Genomic DNA, 20,799 nt, shown 5'->3' on the forward strand with positions numbered 1-20,799 from the left:
AAATTCAGCACCCTCGAAAACCCTGAAAACGACACCCATGTCAATTTTTTGAAAAAAAAATCATGTCCGCCATCTTGGATTTCAGAATAAATGTCATCATCAAATTCAGCACCCTCGAAAACCCTGAAAACGACACCCATGTCAATTTTTTGAAAAAAAAATCATGTCCGCCATCTTGGATTTCAGAATAAATGTCATCATCAAATTCAGCACCCTCGAAAACCCTGAAAACGACACCCATGTCAATTTTTGAAAAAAAAATCATGTCCGCCATCTTGGATTTCAGAATAAATGTCATCATCAAATTCAGCACCCTCGAAAACCCTGAAAACGACACCCATGTCAATTTTTTGAAAAAAAAATCATGTCCGCCATCTTGGATTTCAGAATAAATGTCATCATCAAATTCAGCACCCTCGAAAACCCTGAAAACGACACCCATGTCAATTTTTTGAAAAAAAAAATCATGTCCGCCATCTTGGATTTCAGAATAAATGTCATCATCAAATTCAGCACCCTCGAAAACCCTGAAAACGACACCCATGTCAATTTTTTGAAAAAAAAATCATGTCCGCCATCTTGGATTTCAGAATAAATGTCATCATCAAATTCAGCACCCTCGAAAACCCTGAAAACGACACCCATGTCAATTTTTTGAAAAAAAAATCATGTCCGCCATCTTGGATTTCAGAATAAATGTCATCATCAAATTCAGCACCCTCGAAAACCCTGAAAACGACACCCATGTCAATTTTTTGAAAAAAAAATCATGTCCGCCATCTTGGATTTCAGAATAAATGTCATCATCAAATTCAGCACCCTCGAAAACCCTGAAAACGACACCCATGTCAATTTTTTGAAAAAAAAATCATGTCCGCCATCTTGGATTTCAGAATAAATGTCATCATCAAATTCAGCACCCTCGAAAACCCTGAAAACGACACCCATGTCAATTTTTTGAAAAAAAAATCATGTCCGCCATCTTGGATTTCAGAATAAATGTCATCATCAAATTCAGCACCCTCGAAAACCCTAAAAACGACACCCATGTCAATTTTTTGAAAAAAAAATCATGTCCGCCATCTTGGATTTCAGAATAAATGTCATCATCAAATTCAGCACCCTCGAAAACCCTGAAAACGACACCCATGTCAATTTTTTGAAAAAAAAATCATGTCCGCCATCTTTTTTTTTTTAAAACCCTAATTCCGCGCGGACGAAGTTGCGGGCATCGGGCATCAGCTAGTAGGCAGACCTATATTTAAAAATTATTTACCTACTTTTTTTTTTTTTTTTTTTTTTTTTTTTTTTAATACAATAAAACTTAAAGCTAGCCTTATCTAATTACTATATAAATCATGACCGCGTGGAATGGTGCCAAGAATACTGGCTGCATTTCCGCGCTGGACAGCTAGGCTGATCCGCTGCGCAAAAAATGAGCCAGCCCTTCTGTCACCAGTTGAGGCTATTAATCGCGGTGAAATGTCTCGTAAAAATTTTTAGCACTAAGACTCCATGGCCCCAGGGTCTCCACGGCAAACGGCACAAAAATGTAACTCTCTATAAGAGAGGCATACTTGCGCCGCTTGCCGTTTTCAGCTGTTTCTGCTGCGGCTCCCGGTCTTGATGCTGTCTTCCTGATATGACACGGGGCCAATGTGTCAACGCAAGTTGCGTCCCACATTAGCGCCCGTCCCCGTTCCCAGGGAACCAGCGTCAATCCATCAGGTCTCTTGCCATCATCCCGACTAATCCCTGCCGGCTCAATGAGCGCAGGAATATTTATGGTGGCAAGAGCTCTTTTAATTGTATCGTTAAGATATGAAATCCGCCATCTTGGATTTCAGAATAAATGTCATCATCAAATTCAGCACCCTCGAAAACCCTGAAAACGACACCCATGTCAATTTTTTGAAAAAAAAATCATGTCCGCCATCTTGGATTTCAGAATAAATGTCATCATCAACTTCAGCACCCTCGAAAACCCTGAAAACGACACCCATGTCAATTTTTTGAAAAAAAAATCATGTCCGCCATCTTGGATTTCAGAATAAATGTCATCATCAAATTCAGCACCCTCGAAAACCCTGAAAACGACACCCATGTCAATTTTTTGAAAAAAAAATCATGTCCGCCATCTTGGATTTCAGAATAAATGTCATCATCAAATTCAGCACCCTCGAAAACCCTGAAACGACACCCATGTCAATTTTTTGAAAAAAAAAAATCATGTCCGCCATCTTGGATTTCAGAATAAATGTCATCATCAAATTCAGCACCCTCGAAAACCCTGAAAACGACACCCATGTCAATTTTTGAAAAAAAAATCATGTCCGCCATCTTGGATTTATAAATAAATAACACCCCGGAAAAGTGCACAATCAGTTAATACTTGATACACGCGCAATAATATGTATTTATGTAGGTGTGACACAAGGTGCCAACAAGTTCAAAAAATTCCCGTTGTGTAACAGTGTTACTCAACGGGAATGTTTTGAAATTTGTGATACCTTGTGTCACAGTGTTACACACGGGGGTGTGACTCAACGGGAATAACCCCTTAAATGTAACAACAAACAACGCACGTGCATCATTGTATAATGCATAAAGTAAGAAGAACCCATTCCAATTATGATTCCAATTCCTCACTTTTCAAAGTGGTCATGTTCGACAAATAAATAAGCATTCCGTCTGATTTACCTCGGGTCGTGAGTCACGAGGTTGTCGAAATAGTGGAAAGCCATCTTGCTACCATTGCTACCGTGTAACAATGCTGTGTTTACTGCAACAAAGCGGAGGAAATCCTGCCGATCAGGTTAGCTTTTCAATGAATCGATGCATAATATAATACCGATACGTTTAGTTAGATAATTAGGTACATTTATAGCGCCTTTATAAAATGTAGGCAGATAGGCACAGTATATTCTGTGGCGACAGGTTTCTTTGGTTTCTACACATCGTACCGGAATGCTAAATCGCTTGGCGGCACGGCTTTGCCGGTAGGGTGGTAACTAGCCACGGCCGAAGCCTTCCACCAGACCAAATAATATTAAAAATTACAGAAATAAATACCTACTCGGGTAACTTATTGCATATCACAACTTAAATATAAAGGAAAACTATATATTTATATTTACAAAAAATATAAAATATACCTACGTAGGTAATTACTCGGTGTTTATTTCTGTGAGCCAAGACATCGTAACATAACTTTACTTACAAAGACTTATCGTTACGACAAATACCGTAAACTCCGCGATACTCTTTCTCGATTTCATTCGCGATTGAACTCGACTTCAATACGGTACAAAACAACATAAGTGACGTAACGTAACGGACACTGACAGTGACTACGTGTGGTGATCGATAACAATGCAAAATATTGTTCACTCGAGCCCACACACTGCTCAGTTCAAGATCACGACCGGCCGTTAGTATTTTAAAACTTCTGATATCCTAAATAGTTCTCAACATGTTAGAGCTAGCACGCACCATGGTGTGGTGAATTGCGCGTTCAAATTTACGGATTTTCAAGCACGGTACGTTTGAAAATCCGTAAGTTTGAATTTAAAATTATCAAAATCAGGTGCGGAATTCATTCCGCCCCTCTATGAAGTACTATAGATCACAGATTGCGGGGAAAAAACATACGGCAAACCGTTGTGCGCATTAGCTCTTTTAATTCTCTTGTACGTAATCTCAAACTAAATAACCTATAGTCCGTACAAAATGACTCCTCACGCGCCATTTTAACTCTATTGGTCAATTGTCATGCCAAAAGTACGGTTCATCTTTATTGACTGGTCTAAACTTAATCTAATGCTATCCTTTTGTACAGGGAGCATTATGAAAGAGACAGCAATATATTTAGACCTGTCATTTTAGTTTACTTTAGGTATGTGTACAAATTCTATGGCCTATGGCATAAGCTCTGATTCTGAAAGAAGACCTGAAGATGGGTTTAATATAGGAAAATAATCGTTCTGATTATTTTCTTGATTAAAAAATATTAATAGTTATTATATCTAAGTATAATTCTCATTTAAAGTAGGTACCTACCTAGGTATATTATAAAGGATGTCGTTCAAAGCGATACGCAATTTTTTCGCCATTCCAATTCTTGGAGAGTCATCGTGCTTTAAAATCGGGTCAAGTGTGACTCGGGACGCACAAGGGCTTTCACCACTTATCCCTACATTAGAAGTATCATTCAGATTTTTCTAATAAACCCTCGAGATTTCATTTAAAGTATGAAAAAACCGGTGAACCCTATTGGCAACGCTTGTCAAACACACAATGTTTTTAATAACCTTTGGGATGTTAGAAGTTTAGTCATTCGATAGTAGAGATGTATAATTAGGTACCCGTATTTCCCTATTCAAACGCTAATTGGCACAGTTTGACAGCTTCTCCGTACTTAACTCTCAAGTTCGTTAAGTTAGCAACAAGTCTATCATAGCACCTTTGTTGTACGATACAATTATTGTGAATATCTATAGTTAACAAAACTCTACTTATTGTTAGCATTTGAATGGGGTAAAAGTTTGCTTTTCTGTGTAGGTTACCCTAGAGTGTTCCCGTAATCAGAGTCAACGTAGGTATTCAAAAGCCATATTTAGAGAACAATAATTTATACTTATTGTTGCATGTTTGGCAATTTTTTTTATTATAGAGACTCGTTTACAAAATAGTCCTTCGTTGCCATGAGACATGAGTGTTTTTGACAATTTCTTGATGCAACTGAGTCGCTGAAAGAAAATCTATTGTTCGGTTATACTTATTATCAGCAATATTAATAGTTTCAGAAGAACAAAAACGACTTGCATATCGAATTAAATTGTCCATATCTAGACCAAGAGTATCCTGAGACTCCCATTAGAAAACGTTTATCAAAATGTCATCGTAAATTATATTCGTACGCGTTTTATTGCACTGTACGCATGTCAAAGGACAATAGTCTTTAAATGCATGTAGTTAAGGCCATTAAATTCTAATGATTTGCAATTTATGACAGCAGAATGACCCTGGTATCAACAAAGGTATTGTTTTGTTCGTGACTCACGACTTGAAAGTGACAACTTTCAAGGATAGTCACCGATAAAAATGCTGAGTATCCTGTTTATGCAAAAAAAATATGCCTATCTATCGAAAGTGTGTCTGCCTGTCTGTTTGTCAGTTATTTTACCTTTTCACGACCCATCATTTAAGACGATTTAGACTAAATTGCGGGATGCACGAACATAGGCTATTTTTAGGGTTCCGTACCTCAAAGGGAAAAGGAACCCTTATAGGATCGATTTGTTGTTTGTCTGTCTGTCCGTCTGTCCGTCGTGTCTGTCAAGAAAACCTATAGGGTAGGTACTTCCCGTTTACCTAGAATCATGAAATTTGTTGGGTAAGTAGGTCTTATAGCACAAGTAAAGGAATAAATCCGAAAATCGTGAATTTGTAACCACAAATTCACGGTTTTCGGATTTATACATAACAAAGAAAAAATTTAAATGTGTTCATGAACAAATAATTAGTGTTTTCAATTTTAAAAGTAAGATATTATGTGGTATCCAAGTGGGGTACTTACATCATAATTATGAAAAGGCTTTAGCTGTACATTCTAAAACAGATTTTGATACATTTTTATGAATAACTAGCTGAAACGCCCCGGCTTCGGTCGGGTGGAGTTTAGAAAATTGAGGGGGAGGTTGAATTAAATTTTTCTCTCCGTAAGAACCATTCTCGTACTTCAAGGAATATAAAAAGAACTAGCTTCTGCTCGCGACACATTTAGCGATTCATTTTTATATTATAGATAGTTTTTGATTTATCGTGCAAAATGTTGGAAAATACGTCTGTAGTAGATACGGAACCCTCGGTGCCCAAGTCTGACTCGCACTTGGCCGGTTTTTCTTAATTCAGGGAACTCAAAGAGTTCAAACGGGGTTATAAAAAAAACAAATCCACGTGGACGAAAACGGAGGCATCATCTAGTTTTAAATGATTAAACCTAAGCCTAAGTAGGTAGTACTTACCACATAAATTGCTTAAAGATTTTTCACTTATTTTTCTATTTATTAACTAAATTAAATTGATCCAACAAGATTTAGTAACTCTTTCTGTTCTACATTTTCCGCGATTGAGGTTTCAATATGAAAATTAGAAAAAATCCGCTGAACAAACTGAAAGTCCGATAAAATGCAATCTAGGCCCGTGTTCGCGTCAAAACGTTGTTTGTCCAAGAGTGCGACTTACAAAACTTTCGCAATCAGACGACGAAAGATGCCTTCTTTGCGAGAAAAATAGGACTACGAAAATAAATTCCCATCTAAATTCTATAATTTGACTACATAATCTTCTTTTTATGATGTCTCAAAATCAACTTAATGGTTACAATGTTAAAGTATATTTTGCTTTGCAGGGCCACTGAGAATCTGTAAAGTACTTAATGTTTTCAATTCTCTATAATCGGTTTAGAATTTTCAGAGTTTCGGGCCAGTAATTGGATTGGAAGTTGTACGTCCCGGGCGCTCCCGGGGCGGTTTTTTCCGGGACTTTACGGGGGCTTTACGAATCGATTGGCTTAATCAATACAACGTGTACCTAACTAACCATACCCCTTTTGTTTACTTTTAACGGTTATACGCTTGATTTGGATATCGAGTTACAGTTTATGTAGCTATCAATATTACATCGTATAGTACGCAACGTACGCACACTTGCACAGCCCGCGCGCTAATCCGGTGCGGGCGAGCTCGGGTGACGTGCGGGTGAACAGGGTGTCCCCCCGCCTCATACCCCGATTGCCATCTCAACCTGTCGCGGACTATAGGTACAATATTTGTTGATACTTACCTATCTATAATAATAATTAATATACGTAGGTATCTATCTGATTTGTGTACGGTATATTTTTTGTATTCTTGATTTATTTAGTAAATGTCGATTACATTATCTTACAAAAAAAATCTGTAACATGACATTAGGTGCCAATGTTGAGCATAGTGTTTGTAGAGCAGCACTAAAAATGCACTAAAATTTTCAGTTATTGATTCAAAATTTCTTTTCCGTTCTCTTTTAGCAATATTAAAAAGGAAAAATGTAGAAAAGTTTCTCTAAAATGTAGTTTAGAGACAGGAGAAAGAAATCAGAATCAACGCCAATATGGCTAATTCTGTTATACACAAGCTCTAAACTAAATTATTAGATCTGTTATTTTGGTTTAGTTTAGAGAATGTGTGCAGCAAGAATTAGCCATATTAATCGAATTCATCAAATAATCGCAATTTAATTTAAAGATTGATTGACGATTTGAGCAAATACTCATTAAGTTTAACGCAACTTATTTTCGGTCCATTTCAGATATTCGTTTTTAACGAACCGAGGATCTGAATTTCCGTGGATAGTTGAATTTAAATCGCGCGTTTATGTAAACTACGCGCTGCAATGAGTCTTTTGTGTACTGGCGTATCTTATAAACTCATTAAATTTTACTGGAGGGTTGGTTAAGTTTGCTAAAAGCCAGGCGTTTCCTCTAGCACAGCTTTTGAGGAAAAACAAAATTGTAAATTAGATTTTGATTATGTTTCGCAACTCTGTCTGGATTGGAGTCTTTTAGTTTTCAAAACCCTCGGTTTCAACTACACCGATTTACTTATTTTAATTTTTTTTCTCGACATTGTTATAAAGTTTTTATTTAGTACAGTTATAATGTATGAAGAGAAAGTACTCTCTATAATTGCTCTATGTGTCAAAAGTACGATTTATGGAAAACCCTACTTTTGACATGACAGTCTAAAACTATCTTCGCATTATTGCCTTTCTAATGAAACCGGTTTATGGCATATCGGTTGGATGGTTTCAAAGTCTACATATAATAAAACATAGGTAGAAACAATAGATAGATTTACACGCCATTGCATGGCAAAATGTGATGTTGCTTTTTAAACTTGACTGATTATAAAAAATATATATATTTGGAATCCTCAGAAGGCATAAAAACATTTTAAACGAACTGCCTGAACATAATATTATTAAGTACAGATAAATCGTAATGAAATTCAGTTTGTTCAATCGCAGTCTGCATTTCATTTCAACTGAAATGATTTTTATTGGAAGGCAGTACTATTATGCTCTGATTTTTATATGCTAACTCCACGGCAAATTGGATTCGTATACAATGTTATAGGTACGCAACCGCACAGACGAAAGAAATATTCCTTCGTCTGTGCCCGCGACTTCATCCGTGTGGACTACACCATCTATTTTCCCACCTTACAGCGATCACGCACTCATCCCATCCGAATCCGTGAAAATACGGATACAAAAAATATCTACGACGTAATGTTATAAGCTACCATGCAAAACAAAAAGGAACGTCTTTTTTACGGATTCGGATCGGATAAGCCGCCTTTAGGGGTTGAATTTTCAAAAATCCTTTCTTACCGGGTGTCTACGTCATAATAGTTATCTGCGTGCCAAACAACCCGATCCTTCCAGAAGGTAGTTTGAGCTGTGCGTCTGTCCTTTTCCTTTCATATTTAGAGGATTGATATTCATGCAGTAGAAAAATTCCTACAATTCCATGAAACGTTATCGGATGATAGTTTCGTGCTCGTACACAAAAAGTGCTGAAACAAAGGCGACACAGCGTAGCTTTAGCGAAGTTATAAGGGCTTTGTGACTTTTGTGAATTCCGGAACGACTGCGAGCGGCAGCCAGCGGCGCTTTGTGAAGGAATGAAATTCTTCTGATGTATCTTTGACGAGGACTTTAGTAGCTTTTAGCTTTTACATGGTATGTTTCACGTAAAGAAATCGCACATTGGAAACAAGAATGGCAGAAAGAACAGAGTAGTAGTAAAGTTTGTAAGTTTGTTTGTAGGAAGTAATCTCTGGAACTACTGAACCGATTTTGAAAATTCTTTCAATGTAATCACCAACATTACACACTTGTACGATAATGTACTATTCTAGAACGTGTCGACAAAATTACATTGAGTTTGATTATGCAAAAGAGAACCAAATTACATTTGTATGTAGCAAGTAACGGAGGGACTGCCGTTAAAATTTGATTTACTATGACCGTCACTATCAGGCAGTTCTCCCCTGAGTTATAATATAACCTGCAGCGATGTCGACCTGTCGCAGGCTATTTCCTCTCCCAATCCACTCCACAAGCTTACCCATTGTTTATGATGTATTTCGGCTTCCCTCCCGCTTTCGGGAAGAGTTTACACGAGTGAGTGGCTTTATACTATTTTATCGAGATTTTAGGAAAGCAGAGATATTATGAAATACTAACCGCTGCCTATGACTTTCTTCGCGTTAATTTATGTTTGTTAAACTCCCGTGGTTTTTAAAAACTCTTTAATTTTCCGCGATAAAAGTACTTACTTGGTCTATGTCCGTCTCCAGGATGCAAGCCATCTCTGTATCAATAAGATGAAGGCAGACTGCAATTTGGTCCATGCATTTTCCAAAAATCCCGTGGAAACTTCCATTTTCCGGGACCATTGTATTTTGTGTAGGTACTTATACTATTACCAAACGATTACTTATAGTATACGGTGCGCACGGTGTTCTTACAGTACGCGACAGGTCGAGACTCGAGATGGCAATCGGGGTATGAGGCGGGGGGACGCCCGCACACCCGCACGTCACCCGCGCTAACCAGTTGCTGCTGGAGCTGTGTGGGTGTGCGGGGCGTCCCCACCCCGATTGCCATCTCGACCTGTCGCGTACTATACGTGTGCTATCACTATCATTATACTCCAGAGCATGACGTTTAACATCTCACCTCAGGTGCTACAAATTCGTCAATTTGCACTCTACACAGTACATGGCAGACATGACAGGTGTTTTGTAAAATATATCCGCTCCCGAACAGGGTTCACCCTGAATTATATAGCAGGGGTACTGACGCTATCATGAGCTGGGGGTGCAAATTATGTAACTGAGAAGCATATTTGAGTTTTTACGGTTTGTGATATTTCTTTTAGATATTTAGTGAGGAAGATTCTGTTAAATATTGAGTTAGAATAGTTTTTTAGTCACCTGAGTCTCAAAGGTCATGTTTAAATATGCTAATATGATCATATTATATATAATATAATATGATGCTCACGACTTAGTCCTCGTAAGTCATGATTACTTAAACACCTTTAGGTCCAAAATGTTGAATTTGCCAAATGTTGAATTTTGGAGTCGCAAAATGTAAAATTTCAAATTTCCAAAATGTTGAATCCCAAAATGTTCAATTCGCAAAATGTTGAATTTCAATTAATAAAATGTTGAATCCCAAAAAAATTCCGTCCGTAAATCTCCGGAATGGAAACTACCTCTGTACAAAATGGATGACGTCTGCTACTTTTGCGATGTGATTTCGCTCGGCGAAAATATAAATAAATCCACTTTATTCCCTATCCCGTTGGAATTTCGAAAAATCAGGCCTTTCTTTTTGTCCACATTATAAAAGAAATCTCTGTACAAAATTTCAGCATTCTGGGTTCAAGGGTTTGGGCTGGGCGTTGATGTTGCAGATGCCACAGGCGATATTTGTCACAATAAAATATGAGTCTGCTAGTCAGTCCGTTTGAACTATAAAAAAAAACAATGAGCGCCGGTCGATGTTTGCACAAGAATTAGCATATTTGTGTTTCTCATGCCACCCGGTGATGTTTGCTCTGGCGAAAAGCTTAGGAAAATAAACGGTTGTTTATGCTGACGGTACTCGTTTATTGTTGAATTGAGAGACTGAAATTATTTGCTTCTCTTTCATCTAGGTGAATAAATGCGTTTATTTTATTTTCTATTTCATAGCAGTTATGATAAGGTAGACTTATAAAAGATTAGGTACCTACGGTGATATTTTAGGAGTCCTAATAGTTTAAAAATATAAAAAATTAATACTAATATCATAAAATAACGAAAGTTCTGTTTGTTCGGGCCGTGAAAAGCTAACAATGCTAGCTGTTCACGGCCAGTGGCGTGCACAGGAGTTTAAGCCAGGGTATGCATTTAGGTATGAACTTATTTTACGGCAGGTTAAAATGAAAAATAAGCATTGATTTATTACAATGAGGGTAAGCAGTGCGTTTATGCCTCTATGAGCTGCACGCCACTGTTCACGGCCCATCCGTTCAACCGATTCTGATGATTTTTAGTACTCAGTTAGCTTATATCCCGGGGACGGACCTAAGCTATTTTTTGTCCACAAAAATTTCCCATGGGTTTTTAAGAATGTTGTATAGAAGCAGGCGTTACCTTGCGGAAGTCCATGATATACAATGAACCAAAAGCTTAATTTGCTGTAATTTGTGCGGATTACAGCAAATTAAGCTTTTGGTTTGTTGGTTTATAAGAAACCTTAATCCACGCAGACTAAAGTCGCGGGCATCAATAAAGAAAGTTTAAACAAAGATACCTTAGTGACAAACTTATTCTCAAAATAAGGGGTAGTATTTTTAAAAACCCAAATCCACGCGGACCAAGGCGCGGGCATGATCTAGTACAATATAAAATTGCACCCAGCAGTAATACTAAGGATGGTGTACAGAATTATCTCTAAACTTAGTTTTGTTCTTTGAAAATTGCAGCGTTCTATCAAGCGCAGCAATAAGCTCAAAAATCGATAATTTTATAAAATGAAAATGAAAATCTTTTTTATTCGTATAAACTTTTACAAGTGCTTACGAATAGTCGGATGCATCTACCACTGGTTCGGAATGCCTTTTCTGCCGAGAAGAACCAGCAAGAAACTCGGCGGTTGCTCTTTTCAAATATTTGATATAGGTACAAAATTATGCCATGTATAAAATAGTATTTGCAGTCTTGTGCGTTGCTGGAACGAGCTGCAGGTCAAATCCACGCTCTTTTATCATTTAGATAATCTTCAATTGTGTAATATGCTTTTTTCAGGAGCATATTTTTAATAGATTTTTTAAACTTGTGCAAAGGTAAGTCCAAAATAGTTTGCGGGATTTTATTATAAAAGGTAATACCAATACCCACAAATGACTTTTGGACTTTCCTGAGGCGGAAGGCAGGAGCTGCAAGTTTGTCTCTGTTTCTAGTTAGCCTATTGTGTAGATCACCAATTTTCTTGTAACTAAAGGTACGTACGCACCTGAGCGGCGCGGCGCGGCGCTTCAGCGAGCTGCACGTCGCGGCACAGAGCTTCAAAATATCATTTCTATCATTTTGTATGGCGCATATCGCACTAGAGCGGCGCTGCACAGCGCTTCACCGCGCGTTGCCGCGCGGCACGGTTGGAGAGAATATTTTGAAGCGCAGCGAAGCGACGCGCAGTGCAGTGACGCTAGTGCGACATACCCAGCGGCGCGGCGCGGCGCTTCGCGCTCGTACGCGAACGGGTATAAAAGTGACGCGCAAGTGACGCGAGGTGCCGCGTACTGAAGTTGTAGTGCGGTAGGCACCGTCGAGCGGCCTGAGGTGACGCGTTCTGCAGTCGGACTGAAGCGCCGCGCCGCGCCGCTCAGGTGCGTACGAACCTTAAGAATATTTTGTCTTACAAAAATTATGTTATTATAAATATATTGAGAGGCTACAGTAAGGATATCTATTTCCTTAAATTTCTCTCGAAGGGAATCGCGAATATACTTAGAGACCTATTGATTTTAAAGCCACATTCGCACTGTGGCTACATACACTACAACTTATTAATGCCTTTCCAGCATAATCTTTGAACTCCATCCTACAGCACGTCAGCGATTGTCGATAGTGGATAGGATATCGTCGACGCTCGATAAGAAGTGAGACGAGTGTCCTGTCTTATGTAACTGCACCGCGTAGATAATTGCAGGTTGGATGGATAGCGTGAAGTTTATCTTTGTGGTAATGAAGTTTAATCTTAACTACTCGTGGTTGTACTTGTAGCTGAAGACCGCGAAAAGTACACGAGACATTTTTAAACGCATTTATATTATTGAACTTATTGACTTCAATCGCGTGGATTTACGTTTTTAATGGATCCCATTGAAATTTTTCAATACCCTTCCTTAGTGCACCTCTAGGGTACTTACTCGAGGAATTTGTTCTCCTTTCAAGTGTCTAGGTGCACTGGGCTGCGTACAATATAGTACGCGACAGGTTGACATAGCAATCGGGGTGGAGACACCCCGTACACCTGTATATCCCCCATGCTAACCCGTAGGTTGATTATTTCGTAAAACCTGCATCAATCCTCCTTACTTATTGACGGCCTCCCTGGCGCAGTCGTGAGCGCTGTGGTCTTATTAGTGGGAGGTCCCGGGTTCGATTCCTGGCAGGGGTTTGGAATTTTATAATTTCTAAATTTCTGGTCTGGTTTGGTGGAAGGCTTCGGCCGTGGCTAGTTACCACCCTACCGGCAAAGCCGTGCCGTCAAGCGATTTAGCGTTCCGGTACGATGCCGTGTAGAAACCAAAGGGGTACGGGTTTAATAAAAACTGCCATATCCCTTCCAGGTTAGCCCGCTATCATCTTAGACTGCATCATCACTTACCATCAGGTGAGATTGCAGTCAAGGGCTAACATGTATCTGAGTAAAAAAAAAAAAAAAATCATTATTACAATCTTAAATGTCGTGATTGGCTGAATCTGTGCGATTCTTGTTGCAACAATGCATTGTGGCCAATAGTGAGCGGGCATCAAACAATCAGAGGTGATTGCAATCGTGACATTCGTGGAATAGCGCGGGTGACGTGCAGGTGTACGGGGCGTCCTCTCGCCTCATACCCCGAATGCCATGTCGACCTGTCGCGAATGCGTACCTATGACATAGTTATGTAAATTGTAAACACTATAAAATGTAATTATTATTATTGTCTACTGGACCGTATGTGAAATGCTATTAAGCATATCAATTTCAATGTTAACCGAACCGAACCAAACTACATTTACCTACGCAATAATAGGTACGTTACGTTATTCTACAGGGTTAGCAGGCTTTACGTAAGGTAGTTAAAATAAGGTAGGTAAGTACCTACCTATAATAAATAATATTTGACCATGCAAACAGCTTGTAAGAGATTACTTACTTGAATAAATCCTTTATAGTGAAGTTAGAATTGCTTCAAGTTATTAGTCCCGAAAATTGCTAATGCGCCGCCATTTTAGCGACTGAAGTTTCAAGCTGATGGTATATTTTTACTTAAATATACGTCAAATGACGTCATTTCGATGTTAATGAGACATGGTTCCAGCACAATAGCAATTTGCGGGACGTATACTAAAAGATTTTCCTTCTTGGTACTTAGCTATTTACTAGAACCGACGAGAACCTTAAAATGCGTCCCGGCTCCTAAGAAATCGTAAACCATGTCGAATCAGTGTGCCCTAAGAAAACGATTAAAATTCTACGCGATAGATGAACAAGCCTTTGAATTCCTGCCCATAAAACGGCAGAAAGTTGTACAAAAACCAAGTAGATGTGCGTTCCCGTTTTCCGCAAGCCGACGTTCTGGGAAGGTAAGGTGCCGGTGTCGCCCAAAATGGCGACTAGGCAAGGGTAAAAAGTATCGATATATTTAGTGTCTATCGGTTTCGAACACATTTTTTTTTGGATATTTCTAGACCATCTGCAATAAGCCATTGCTATGAACTATTAGTGTTATGAGTGTGTTTTGGGTTGGGAGAAGGTCACTCCATCGAGAAACTTTTCTCAAAGGCTCTTTCGCTGGTTTTAGTGTCCACAAAACAGTTCTTCTATCTTATCTTATATTTTAATTTTTGTAATGCAAGCCCAGTATGAATCGCTTTTTAAGTTTGTAAAACAGGTTTGTACTTAGATCTTATTTTTAAAATGTACACTGACAATGATGATATTTTGTTTCTCTTTTTATCTCATTTAGTTCAGGTTCAGTTTTGGTTTGTAATCCTTGAAAAAGATGTCAAGTGCTGTTTGCGTATTTAAATAAGGCAGTAATGAACCTGCTGAAAGAACCGATGGAGAAGTTTACTTGACCAAGTTAAGGTCCACCAAGGACTGTAGCGTGTTGATGATGATGAATCTACTTGTAGATTTTCAACTTGTCTGAAAAACGGATAAACTTGCGAAAGCACTAGGCTAGTCTAGTTTTTTTTTTGATATTTTTAGGCGAAAAATATCGTTACGATAAACATCGATATATTTTAATTTGTCCATCCCTAAAGGCGATGGCGCGACCGCACTGAACGGTCGACACCGGCTGCAGCACTAGCGGTCACGGTCTTGAAATCCGTTCCGTGTTAGGAGCAACTTTGTAACTAGCTGTTAACGGAAAAAGTCGTGTCTGTGTAGTTTAGTTTATTTCAGGTACTTAGGTACCTATTAAGGCTTCGACAGACAAAGCGCGACAGAGTAATGGGAAGACACCAGCGTCGTCGGTAGGACGTCATTCAAACTGGCCGCATGTTTTATTTGTAAAATTGCAGAATTGTAATACAAGGAACGGTATGTAGCGCGTCACACTGCACTTCTTAGTTCACGGCAGCATCACCTTTCTACACAGTTCCTTGTCTTACATTGACATTGTCTTACAATACATGGGCAACCGGTAAAGAGATAGCTTGCATCCCGGAGACGCATATAGGCTACTTTTTATCTTGGCAAATCAAAGAGTTCCAACAGGAATTTTGAAACACCTAAACCCACGATTTCGCGGGCATCATCTAAGTAGTCTATATGAAGTCCTCAATTTCTTGACCTCAAATAATAAAATTCGTTTACTCAATATTGTCAACGATCAAGGACATTTCATATTGGACATCACAATAATGAGAATGTTCAACTGTACTTACCTTCATTGTTTGGTCTCAGCAGATATTATAATGATGTTTACATTCAATTATTATCGATGCTTGTATTCAATCTTGATATCGTCACCAAGACAATATCAAGATTCAATTGAATATTGATCGGGAATAAGTTGTCTTATTAAAAACAAAAGGGCAACGGAACCTTTTCGAAGTGTCTACTGTCTGACGTAACGGTATTTTTACAAGTTTGCAAGAATGAAATGTCGGGCAACCGCGTCAGTTACCTGATCTCACACAAAATCAGATCCGGGTTCGATTGTAATAAGAATATCCTTTCGAGATTGTAGAGTGCTCAACTTTATGTTTTTGACAATAATCCATTACTTTTGTTGATGAACCAAGTCTAATGAAAAAACGCGCGCAGAATGTTTGAGGAGTTGGCGGGCAATACGGTGATTTTGCATGAAATACAATTTTACAGGCGGAGCAAAAACTGAATAAAAGCTGTTGAAACTTTACTGTAAATTGTAACGTTTTGATCATAATCACAAACTTTGGACTGAATTTTAGCACAGTTTTATGTTGCTTTGTTTGGAAATGAGTTCAAGCTTGTATTCAGTGATTGAGATTATGATCTTTCGACTCAATTTCAGTACAGTTTTAGACTTTTTTGCTTGGAAATGAATTCAGATTTGTGTTCAGTGGGTTAAAAACGTCCTGAGTAAAGAAAAAAGTCTTTTGATCAAATGTGCTCATCATTTCTTCGGCGTCTTGTACGCTTCACTAATATTTCAATATATGTTTCATATTGTAAGTAGCTTACATATAGCTTCGAAGCGCGGATTTCAGCCTGTTTTGTTCTTAGTCATATTTTATTTCTTTTCATCACTGATATTCGACGTTAACTTCTGTGACGGTTTTCTAACCGTGGAGCACTCGATTCTATGAATAGCCTCGTAGCTTTAGCTTTAAGTTCACGTAATTAATTATTATCATCATCATTACCATCATAATTATCTTAAAATTCTACAGTTGACAATCAAAACGTGTACTTGCCTCTTTATAGTAAATGCTTTAATTTTGACTTTGAATACAGGCAGGCAGGATAATATTAAGACTGTGACTGGCTACTCATACTGGCGTGCCAGCGACGACTCTGATCTGATGACGAAAATTCAGACTGTCAGCGTTGTATTGTATGTCTGGACTGGCACGAAAATACCACCTGCCCACAAGCATACCAGTGCTGGAGAGCCAGCGACGCAGCCAGTCACATTCACATTGCTATAGTAAAGAGTGTAATAAAATTTTCGGAAAACAAAATCCGGTTCCTGAACGCACACCCTTGAATCCCTCATACGGTATGCAAAGCGAATAAATTCAAATCGTGCGTGTCGTTTCACCATCATATTGTTTCGCCGCGTCGGTGATAGGTATCATTGCCAGTGCCGGCACACGTTGTTTTGTCACAAAAAGTAGGTATATTTTACGTTATTTTTCACAATTTGACGCCATGCTTCCTTGTGCTCGACGAATTTACGACCATTTTCTTTTATGTTTGTACAGAAGGTGATTCGACGTAGGGCGCTAAGATCACCATGACTTTAAGATTTCCAGGACTGTGTTAAGTTCATTATATTAGGCACCTATAACGTGACGTAATTATAATAACAATGCGTTTATCCTGACTGAATTATTTCTTTTCTACTCTTCGTTCTACTCGTTCTTACTAAGGTATTAATAAGAAATCTTGTTTTATGAGCTCTATCTTTTGTTGAAACTTAATCTGTATTCTGTACCTACATCGCATGTTTTAATCGCTTATTTATCGCACTAATAATCGCATGTTTTATTAAATTATTTGGTATTTACTATGTATATTTTTTAATTTGTATCCTAACTAGATAATTTTTTACATTGAAAATGTCCAAAAGCCCTCATTAATAATATATCTGATTTCAAGTGCTAAAATTTTTTTACGAGACATTTCACTGCGATTAATTGCCTCATCTGGCGACAGACCGACCTCGTTCTATAGTTCCGAACCGGAATAGGACAGAAGGGTTGGCTCATTTTTTGCGCAACGGATCAGCCTGGCTGTCCAGCGCGGAAATGCAGCCAGTATTCTAGGCACCATTCCACGAGGGCATGATTTGTACGCTTTAAGTTTTATTGTAATATTAAAAAAAGAACTATTTCTGAAATGCGATTTATCATGGTAACCCTAAAAGGTGGCTGTCGGTAAAACAGACACGATGTTAATGAACTTGCAGCTGCATTTCAACTGTATTTTTAGTTTTAATTTCTCGTTAATGTGGATTCTGGGCCGGCTGGTTCTGCTAGTCATCTCAGCTTAATCTACATTCCCGGGAAAAGTATGATGGGTCTCTTTCCTCGGACTGTTTTTAATAAATTTAAATACTGAATACGAAATTTCATTTAATGTAAAAAATGCTTTTGCTAAGTAAATATTTAAATCTTATTTTAGTCCAATAAGATTATGAAGAGCGTTTCTCGGCTCATTTGGTATAGTAACACTGGATTGACCACGTGTCTGTTAGTAATTTCTTGATTCTCCACTAGTAGTTAATACCTCCTTGAAAAATTATCGAAATTTTTGATAGCACTAAATGTGGTAGATAATAATACTGCCTTCTTAATTGATAATTTTCAAAAGTACCTATAGTATAAAAAAGCGGTGACAACCTAGTAGTTAAAATTTCTGCCTCCTATTCAGGCGGTCCGGGATTCGGTCCCAGGCACGTACGTCTAACTTTTCAAAGCCATGTTCGTTTCAAGCAGTATCACTTTGCCATGAAAACATCGTGCATTGTCCGACAGTCGCCGTAATGTTCTCAATCAGAACTTGGTGGATTAAGACCTAAACACTTCTCATAAAGAGAGGAGACCCGCGCGCAGTATCCAGGAAACGCAAAAAGTTCCCACGGGATTTTTGAAAAACGGACGCAGTCGCGAACCTGATGTTCGCTAGTGTGGAATATATTGCAAAACTAGAAACCCAAATTTTTCCAAACTACCTAATTTATTACTTAGACTGGACTTTCTGGAATTTTAATATAAAAAGAATACTTACACACAATGAGTGAGAAGATTCGTGCGAATCTTTTTTTTATTAATATAAACGGTTCTAGGTCACTTAGATGCAGTATCATAACAAAGGTGAGGTCTTGACACGGTTCCACTGAGTGACCTTGCGGAGAGTCGTCTTGACACGGCCATCCATCCAAAAATGTCGCTTTTCTATTTATTTTTGAACGTTTTAATTGGGCGTTACATTTTAGTGACTTTTCGTAAAAAAAATATTTTTCTAATCCTTCAAAGCATAATGAAAAACAAACTGCTTTAGTTACATTTGATTACAATTTTAACCATGATTGTGGCTATATTGCTATAATTGTAATAACGCGAATGCCTCATTGTCTGCTACTAGAAATGGACATCCACCTTAAGAAAAAACTTTATTGGCCCATGTAATAATCTCGTGAATTAACTTTAGTTTTATGGTCATGCTGTATGTTTTCTTTTCGTTATAAAAATAAATAAATAATTGGTAGTCTAAATAGTACATCGAGGTACTTGGTCAAAAGTTTTTTGTCAAACATCTACGATCTTTTCTTTCTACGACATTTTTTCGAAAATTACGACGTTCGTAAATTGGTAGTTTTTGAGTAAAATATTTAGGAGTAGGAGACATTGATGAATAACTAAATTATGAATTACTTACTAGAATTTAGTACCTAATTTTTAATTTTGATACCAGCGACGTCGTCCGAGTAGATTTAGGTTTTTGAAAAATCACGTGGAACCATTGACTTATATATGTAGGCTCGCCGCCATTTAATTGTAAAGACTTTGCTCATTGAACATCGCGTCATCGTCCCCACCGTCATTGTGAGATTATAAAATGAGATGCGCAGTGTGTCTCGAGACATTATTCGTTTGGCATTGGCCAGAGTCGCTTCTCAGTGGATACTATGTGTGTCGTACTGTAGGTTTTATTATTATCATTGTCGTTGTGACCTAATGTGGTTTCAGTTGTTTGAGGTTATACTACTAGGTTGTGAAAGGTTGCTATGAGTGTGTTTTGGCGATCTAGACAGGTTGTTTATCGGGTGAGTCCTTTTGTATCGTTCCAATTTGTATTAGACAAACGTGATCGTTGTAGTTGATGTTAATTGAACTAATTCTGGTGTGCTAGGTTAGCTGGTTGGTCTGGGGCCGGTATGGGGACATGGTGGAGCCGGTCGCTAGGTAGGGTTAGGTTTAGCTACGTTACGTTACGCTAGTGGTTTTCACGTGTGATAAGTGAGTATTAAAATGATTGTAATTGAAATTACTACCTTCTGATGTCGGCCATTCCCCTTGTTCTCCGACATCAGAAGTGGGATACACGATCTATGCCCACATTTTTGAAAATTATTCACACACTAGCTTCGATTAAAAAAAAAAAAAGGGGGTTGTCTAAAAGGCGAGGTGGCCATTTAGATGATAAAAGGCGAGGTGGCCATTTTAGATGATAAAAGGCGAGGTGGCCATTTAGATGATAAAAGGCGAGGTGGCCATTTAGATGATAAACGGCGAGGTGGCTGTTTTGATGAGAAAAAGTTATGCGAAAAGTGTTCAATGACGATTAGTAGTTAGTCAGGATGAGCGAGCGGTAAAATGATTTTGTGGTTATGGTTTTGTCCTCACATACTTTGTAATACTTGGCGTACGAGGACGTACGCATGTCAGAATGGCCGTGTAGGCTCGCCGCCATTTAATTGTAAAGACTTTGCTCATTGAACATCGCGTCATCGTCCCCACCGTCATTGTGAGATTATAAAATGAGATGCGCAGTGTGTCTCGAGACATTATTCGTTTGGCTTTGGCCAGAGTCGCTTCTCAGTGGATATTATGTGTGTCGTACTGTAGGTTTTATTATTATCATTGTCGTTGTGACCTAATGTGGTTTCAGTTGTTTTAGGTTATACTACTAGGTTGTGAAAGGTTGCTGTGAGTGTGTTTTGGCGATCTAGACAGGTTGTTTATCGGGTGAGTCCTTTTGTAT

At 38.3% G+C, this 20,799-nt stretch overlaps 1 protein-coding gene across 2 annotated transcripts in view; it reads left to right on the forward strand.

Annotated features, from left to right (window-relative positions):
• ckn (CRK like proto-oncogene, adaptor protein) overlaps window positions 1-20,799 on the forward strand; it is a 337,471-nt gene that overhangs the window by 14,187 nt on the left and 302,485 nt on the right. The window contains exon 1 of one of the 2 annotated variants that reach the window (XM_069502539.1): window positions 10,696-10,702. The exons of the other annotated variant lie outside the window; for it this stretch is intronic. The gene's annotated coding sequence lies outside the window, so the exon portion shown is untranslated. Of the gene's footprint in view, window positions 1-10,695; window positions 10,703-20,799 lie in introns of those variants that run through there. 2 annotated transcript variants of the gene reach the window in all.

Source organism: Maniola hyperantus, chromosome 13 (genome assembly GCF_902806685.2).
Source record: "Maniola hyperantus chromosome 13, iAphHyp1.2, whole genome shotgun sequence".
Classification (NCBI taxonomy): domain Eukaryota; kingdom Metazoa; phylum Arthropoda; class Insecta; order Lepidoptera; family Nymphalidae; genus Maniola; species Maniola hyperantus.